Raw genomic sequence first — 6053 nt, 5'->3', positions numbered from 1 at the left:
ATTTAAAACAGAGTAAACAAACCCTTTCTCTCAGGACCCTCAAGTGACAGAGGGGATTTATATATTAATAAATGGTTCTTTCATGGTTTCCCTCTCGCACACAGACAGCAAATTCCGACCAGAGGGTGGATTAAGATGAAAGCTGTATGTGTAAAACCCCAGCTTAGGTTGCTCTGACCATTAGCTCCACATTGGTCTAACAGGACTGTAAACATATAAAACATTGGGACTGATCCTGCTCCCACTCACGTCAATGGGCAAAACTCCCTTGACTTCATTTGGAGTAGGACTCAGACAAATTTGTTCCTGGTGTAACATTATTGGCTTGAGAGGATTCACACCAGGGATTTGGATATTCATATTCTGAAAAACAAAAAAGTTTGCTCCAGCTGTAGCTTTTCGAGCCACTGGCTAGGCACACTGCTAATACGCTGCCAGGTGTGAGACTCTAACCCATGTGATTTACAACAAGATAGAGATTCAGATTAATTTAAATAAGATTTAATAGTCAGATCATTTCAAACCAAAAGCCAGCCTGCCAGGGCTGAGATTTTCCACCTGCAAAAACAGATTCCACTGCAAGAAACCAGACACTGCAGCAGGATTGTTTTAAATTGAACTATTAAAGGGCTAGGGAGTCTGTATTAAAGAATGGGAATTTAATTTCCATCTGTTTATATCGCCTTGGTAATTAAAACTTTGATGCTAGATCTGAGAGGAAAAGAAGCTGTCTGCATGCAAATATCCATAGCTGTTTTAATATTTACATGGAAATAGCACTTACGCAACAAGGCTTTCAAAGCACTTTGCAAACATTAATTAATATAAGCTTAGGAATGGCCCTGTGAGGTAGGGAAGCGTGGTTTCAGCCCTGGGATGTGTGGAAACTGAGACACAGAGATGAAGCAATTAGTCCCGCGCTCTCACTGAGGGCTGACCTTCTCTACTGCGGGTAGCACCCATGGGAGGGGTGAATATCGCTGTGAAGTTTCCCTTACACATTTCTTCCCCAAGCATCCTATTGCAGGGGTGAGGTTTAGTACCTCTGGAATAAGCCATGGGACCGTCCCAGCTCCCAACCTATAAAATCCCCCAAGATCAGTGGAAAGACAGGACCACCCATGCTGGGGTGCTGTTCCTCTGCCCCAGTTTTGTGCCCCTGGCAGCACTCTGAATCATGGCTTTGCTGGAGTCTATTGCAGTGGGAAACTCCACAGTTCAGCTCCAGGCTGTTACTTTTCCTGGCGACTTTAATCAAGGCTAGAGGTGAGACAATGAAAGTCTCACCGGGCTCCACCTCCATCCAAGGTGAGGCTGCTCATTCCTTGTCTTCAGTCTGCCAAGTCTTCTCACTTCACCCTGTAAGTGGCTTTCAATCGCCAGGACAGCCCTCTGTGGGGTCCTAGGAAGGGGGAGAACATGGTGGGATACATACACCAAGGGTCTCTTCTCCATGCAGATCTGGGGGCATAATCTGGCTCCAGCTCAGGAGCTGAATCCAAACTAGAACCCAGGTATCCTGATTTCCTAGACTCTGAACAAACCACTAGGCAGCATTCCTTCACTATTTTGCCATAAACATCAGTCAGTCTGTCCTCATTTACTGTGGCGATCGGTCAATATTTTGAAAGGAGAATGTGACTGCAGCTTTGAAAGAAAGGAATAGTGGCTGAATTGTGTCATATACAAAAAGTACCGTGTTCCTCCATGCAGAATGGTACAGCTGTTCGTTAATAACACCTTCCTCCAGAACCTTAAGAACAGCGGCCAATCAGATCTGCCTTTCTACTTGCTGGCTCCGTCTGCACACATATGGAACTTATAGCTGCAAACTTGGATCCACACGCCTGTTATAAAAACCTTTCCAAATATCTGTCTCCTGCTGGCATTTCTGCAGAAGTTGTTTAAATTGAAAACTCTAGCTTCCAGCCACGGAGTTATCCTTGATCTGAATGATAGAAGTCAGTCTGAGCAGCAAGGTACATCATAGTGAACTAAGTGTGGAAGCCCTGCCATAACTGCATGGGGGATACTAAGGTGTGTGTGTGTGTGTGTGTGTGTGTGTGTGTGTGTGTGTGTGTGTGTGTGTGTGTGTGTGTGTGTGTGTGTGTGTGTGTGTGTGTGTGAAGGATGATACCTACAAAGCATTACTTTAGAGTTCATAATCTCTTTTTGCTGTGAACTGAAAGGGATTCATTGCCTTTTCATTGCTGCTCGGTACGCTGTGTTTTTAAACCACTCTCCATGGCAGTAAAATATGTGGAGGTGCACTGCTCTGCCAACAGCTCCTTGAGACATTGTACCTGAGCCTACCACCATCCTCACTACTGATGATCTGACCCAGTGTTTCCAAGGACCTGAAGTCCAGGGGATTTATGTCATTGGCTTCAGTGGAAGCTGGTTCAGAGCCCAAGAAGGCTGGAGGAATGCACACAACAGCACAATCCACTACACCAGGGGTTCTCAACCTTTTCTTTCTGACCCCCTCTCCCCCCTACATGCTATAAAAACTCCACAGCTGACCTGTGCCACAACAACTGTTTTTCTGCATATAAAACCTAGGGCCAGCCTTAGGGGATAGTAAGCAGGGAAATTGCCTATCACCTCACCCCACGGGGAGCCCCGCGAAACTAAGTTGCTCGGGCTTCAGCCCCACCACGGCAGGGCTCAGGCTTTGGCTTTCTGCCCTGGGCCCCAGCGAGTTTAATGCCAGCTCTGCTTTGTGGGCTCCCTGAAACTTGCTCATGACCCCTCCCCTCCCCAGAGGGAGCACAGACCTGGTTGAGAACCGATGCACTACACCCTTTCAACCAGGGCAGGAGGAAGGGCCACCCAGGCCCTGTTAAGTTTCTGACACTGGTGTCAGGGAATGGTGCCATGGTTTAAACACAACTGTAGTTTACATGGATCTGATCCCAGGACCAGTCCAGAAACACAGCTTTGAAAACAAGGTGCTGCATATAGGCTTTTCTATAGGATGGTATTGTTTTGGTAATTAAACCTTAGAACTGTCTTTACTGAGTCCAAGATGAAAGGAAACACAATCATTGACAGACTTTTCCATCTCGGGTTTATTTGGCCAACAGACATCTCTTTCCGTGACCTTTTTCTGGTCATAAATCAAGAGTGTTTGTTGCTCATGTGGACAAGACTACACTGTTCTGTAACACAGCCCCTTTATCCATTAGGGAAGGGTCTTACCGAAATAAATTGATCTTTGTATAGGTTTTCCAAAGCTGCCTATAAAATTTACTGGAGAATTCTATATGTTCAAAAACCCTGAAAGGAACTGATTTTTTATTAAATTCCATAGGTTTTTAGAGGAATTTCTACAGATCCCTATTAAATTTCTATGAAATTCTGTTTCAGCCCTGTTGAATTCTGTTAGACTTTTCCATAAGGTAAACCACATTTAAAACTGTTTTGCCTCTTCTTAGCGGCGATAAAAAAAATTCACATTGGAACAGAGATGCCCCATCTGTGAGATAACTGCACTAGCACACAATCTCTCTCAGCCTGGGTACTTATATGGTCACCATCTCTGTAACATTGGAGGTTAAACTTATAGCACGGACAGGCACTGATTGTCTCATTCTTGCCATGCTACAGATAAATCTATCCATCTGAGGGATATATATTGGCTTCTGTTACTGTAGTATGTGAGCACCTCATGATCCCCTGTGAGATAGAGCAGTATGATTATCCTCATTTTATAGGGGGGGAGCTGAGGCTTATATAGATTAAATAATTTGACTAGGGTTACACAGGAAGTTTGTAGTAAAGCAGGTTCCCCTGAGTGCTAAGGTAACACCCCTAACCCCTAAATCATCCAGCATTTCATGGGCTTGTTACCCTTCCAGATTTGATAAGGAAGTTTTACTTTGGGTGATTAGATAGCCGTCTAGCAGTATCAGCTCTGCACTCCTTTCCCATTTTATCCTGGTGATTCTATGGGTTCACCATCCAGTTGCAGAAATACCCATGTTCATTGTGTGATGCACTGCGTTTTAAAGGGCTTCAGCTCTCGGGTCCTGCTCAGAGAGTCCTGGTGGCCAGGCGAAATAACAGAAAAAAACCCAAAACATTGTGGTGAATAAAATGTCTCTTGTTTGTTCAAGAGGTCACGGGAACTTCATTTACTGTCCCGCAACAGCCAGATTTTCCATCTTTGAAACTCATTACAGATCGTTCCAAAAAAGACCCCTTTGATCAAGTGCCCTCAGACTGCTATCCCCCTATTTTTAGCTTAATCACAAAACTGGCAGTGCAAACTTTAATTATGCTCTACCCTTCATCCTGCAGCTCTTAGGGAATCTTGTTGCAAGACCTCCCTCTGGTGGACAGTTATTACCCAAGCACTTTCCTTCAAAAGCACAGGAAAAAGCAAATGCTGGCTAAAGCCTCTAGGACGAGGTTGTTGTTTCTCAAAGGATATTTTAGGATCTAGGCTCCATTTGATCCAAACTTTCTAAGTTCACGACTGTAGGGGGGTGGGAGTATTGTTTCCCATTTAGGCCTGACTCTAAATGTTTGAAGTCTGGGAAGCAGCTTCCTGACCTGATACTATTCAATGGGGCTTCATTCTCCTACACAAAGATCTCTTTTGGAAGCTCAGCTAAGTATATCCCATTAGGTGGATACACAGAGGCATACACTAACAAGTATTTGGCAGTCACAAATCCCCACAGATCCCAATAATATTGCAGCTAAAGACAAGCTAAATCAAAACCCTAGACCCACAAAATCCTGTAAATTTGGGCAAGTTCAAATGAAAGTTTTGCAGCAAAGTCCAAGGCTTCATCAGCACAGTTCAGGAAAACACAGTTCATTTTCCATGCACCTGACCAGACTGAGCTGTGTTTCATTGTACTGCTGCTTTGTAACCAGCTCCTAGTGTCCCATTGTATATGTGGGTCTCCTTTCATTTGAACTGAAAACCAAAGGAAAATTCCTGTGAACCAAACCTGCCAAGATTCAGTGAGCTCTGCAAAGAGCATGCATCTAACAAGTTCCGAACACAAGTGCATCAATTGCCTGATAGGCAATCACAGAAGTCTAACTATGTACAGGGCAGAAATATATATGAAGGAGGAAGAGACAAGAGGTGGGAGCCCCATGTGGCATAAAGAGTCCCTTCTGCTTCTTAGGTTGGAAAATTCTGGAGCTGGTAAGTGGGAAACTCCCCAGGGATCAAATAAAGTTTCTTGCTATTAGTTGCACTATTTGGACTTGTTATTTTTAACAATCCCTGCCTAGGAGCCTTTACCCGACAGTTAATTGTAGCCTGTCTCTCCAAAGTACAATATTCAGTCCTGACATCATGTATCCAATATCTGGCAGGAGCCCACACACCCCACACATAGTCAGTGTTTGCAAACCAGAGGTGAACAGGAAAAATATAGACAGTAAATGGCAGAGGACACACTCACTCACAAATACACTCACACATTGTGTGCATCTGAGCAATAAATGACAAACATTGCACACATACACACCCCAGGAGCAATACAAAGTGAGTGTAGAAGAAAGAAATGTTGCTTCTCAAGTGCCTGAAAGATCATGGAGAAGGGAAAATGAAATATTAGTTTTCATCTCCTTCTGGTCTTAGTTCCCTTAGTACAACTAATAGCGAGAAGCTTCATTGCAAAACCAAACTATGTTATAACATTAGGACAGATCTGTGTAACAACTGGACTCCCTAACATAGTTGTAATAATCATGTAGAAATAGGGTGACCAGATGTCCCGATTTTATAGGGACAGTCCCGATTTTTGAGTCTTTTTCTTATATAGACTCCTATTACCCCCAGCCCCTACCCCATCCTGATTTTTTTACACTTGCTGTCTGGTCACCCTATGTAGAACATGCCATAGCTACAACCCAGGAGTGCTCTGATCAGAACACATTTGGATCTTTATGGTTACATTACAGCCATGTTACAGAACTATGCTACAGTCCTCTGCTTTTCAGATTCAAAGTCTAAAGGCCTGCTCCGATGGCTTTTGAAGTCAATGTGAGTCTTTCTATTGATCAAATGGGCTTTGGCTCAGACC

This window comes from Gopherus flavomarginatus, chromosome 19 (genome assembly GCF_025201925.1).
Source record: "Gopherus flavomarginatus isolate rGopFla2 chromosome 19, rGopFla2.mat.asm, whole genome shotgun sequence".
Taxonomy (NCBI): Eukaryota; Metazoa; Chordata; order Testudines; family Testudinidae; genus Gopherus; species Gopherus flavomarginatus.
Note: the sequence above shows the minus strand (reverse complement) of the source record.